Source organism: Tupaia chinensis, unplaced genomic scaffold, assembly GCF_000334495.1.
Source record: "Tupaia chinensis unplaced genomic scaffold, TupChi_1.0 Scaffold000678_1, whole genome shotgun sequence".
NCBI classification, from domain to species: Eukaryota; Metazoa; Chordata; class Mammalia; order Scandentia; family Tupaiidae; genus Tupaia; species Tupaia belangeri.
Genome location: NW_006160202.1, coordinates 1,667,853 through 1,669,953, shown reverse-complemented (window position 1 = coordinate 1,669,953; position 2,101 = coordinate 1,667,853). Strand labels below are relative to the sequence as shown.

The 2,101-nt window shown below is 42.4% G+C and overlaps 2 pseudogenes; both read left to right on the top strand.

Moving 5' to 3' along the window:
• Positions 1-17: 17 nt before the first annotated feature.
• Positions 18-1,362, top strand: LOC102469943 (adenylosuccinate synthetase isozyme 2-like; annotated as a pseudogene).
• LOC102484556 (MICOS complex subunit MIC27 pseudogene) lies at positions 1,361-2,095 on the top strand (annotated as a pseudogene).
• Positions 2,096-2,101: the final 6 nt, after the last annotated feature.

Here is a 2,101-nt window from a genome sequence, read left to right as displayed (position 1 = left end):
CCTGGTGTCACTGGGCCATGGCGTTCGCAGAGACCACCCAGCGACATCCTCCCTGCCCGGCAGCGACTGCGGCCGCCCCAGAGCACGACCCACAGGTAACCCGGTGATGGTGCCCGGTGGGCAGCGGCGACACAAAGGGAATGTGGTGGATCTGCTGGCGCAGGACGCCGGCATGGTTTGCTGCTGCCAGAGAGGAAAGAAATGTTTATACTTGTAGATTCTGTGGAATATGATTTTTATCTTTTACCCAGTGGCATAATTAATCAAGATGTCATTGCATTCATTGGGAATGGTGTGGTAATTCATCTGCCCGGATTGTTTGAAGAAACAAAAAAGACGAAGAAAAGATTTAGAAGGCTGGGCAAAAAGGCGTATCATATCTGATAGAGCTCACACTGTATTCGATTTTCATCAGGCAGCTGGTAGTATCCAGGAACGACAAAGACAAGAACAAGCAGGAGAGAATTTGGGTACCACAGAAGACGGCATTGGCCCAGTTTATTCTTCCAAAGCTGCTCCGCGGGATCTTGTTTCTGACTTCGATGGCTTCTCTGAGGGGATCAAAGTTCCAGCTAATCAGTACAAATCTATAAACCCCATTTTGGAAATAGACATTGAAGGTGAATTCCAAAAACTCAAGGGTTATATGGAAAAGGTTAAGCCAATCGTGAGAGCTGGAGTTTATTTCCTATATGAGGCCCTGCATGGACCACCAAGGAAAATCCTGGTAAAAGGTAACATGCAGCACTTTTAAACACTGATTTGGGAACCTATCCTTTTGTAACCTCTTCAAAGTGTCCAACAGGAGGTGTTTGTGGGCTTGGGTGCGCCTCCTCACAATTGGAGAAGTGGATGGAGTTGTGAAAGCTTATACAGTTGGAGTTGGCTTTGGTGCCTTTCCTACTGAGCAAGACAATGAAACTGGAGTTATTATGAACCAGGTGTAGAAAGTTTGGTTTAACTACTAGAAGGAAAACAAGTGACTGGTGGACCTTGTTGTGCTCAGATTTGCTCCTATGATCAGTGAATTTACTACTTGGCATTTACTAACTTAGATATCTTGGCCAGTTTACAGAAAATGAAAGTTAGAACCGCCTACAAATTGGATGGTGAAATCAGATCTCATTTCCCAGCAAACCATGAAGTCTTAAATAAGGTTGAAGTTCAATGTAAGACTCTCCCAGGATGGAACACAGACATATCAAATGTGAGGACATTTAAAAAAAAACTGTTAATGCATAAAATTATGTTCAATTTATTGAAGGTGAACTTCAAATTCCAATTAAATGGATGGATATAGGTAAGTACAGGAAGTCTACTACTCAACTTTTTTAAGAATTGTCAGTAATGTGCTCCTTAAGAAAACTTGAGCAGAGAGGGTCATAGATATGGCGGCCGTCAGGATGGAAAGCTGACAACCACACCTGCAGGTCTAATGTACACATCTATAAGTGCATATGCAGCCAAAGAAGAGGAATTCAGAAAGCAGCTAGTGAAACCAGAGCAGCTCCCCATATATACCTAGCCACCTCTCCAATCTAAATATGTTGAAGAGCAGCCTGGTCGTTTACAAACAGGCTTTGCTTCCATCCACACTACAACTAGTCGTTATATTGGCTGGTGCAAGGGTGTTTATATCTTTGTGAAAAATGGGATAATGGATATAGTACAGTTTGGAAAAGATGCATATGTCTATCTGAAGAATCCTCGAGATTTTCTTCTGAAAATGGGAGTAATTACCATTTCAGGATTGGTGGGCTTTGTTTCAGCAAGAAAAGGACCTAGGTTCAAGAGAATGTCTTCTCCACTGGGACTGGCCACTTTAGAAGCAACTGTTTGCTATCCAGTTCAGTCAGTAATAATTGTAAAGGTAACCGGGAAAAAGGCATATGATACAAGTCAGCAAATTCATGAAGCAGTTAGATCATTGTGGACAAAAAGAAACCAAAAAGAGTCACTTCCTGAACCTAAAGGAAAAACTAAGCTAGGAAGCTCGGCTGAAATAGAAACACTTGCAGAAACAACTTGTCTCCTGAAAGATTCAATGCCTTTGCCAGGAGAACTCAGCTCTGAAATAAAGACCAAATCAGAATCAATCTCA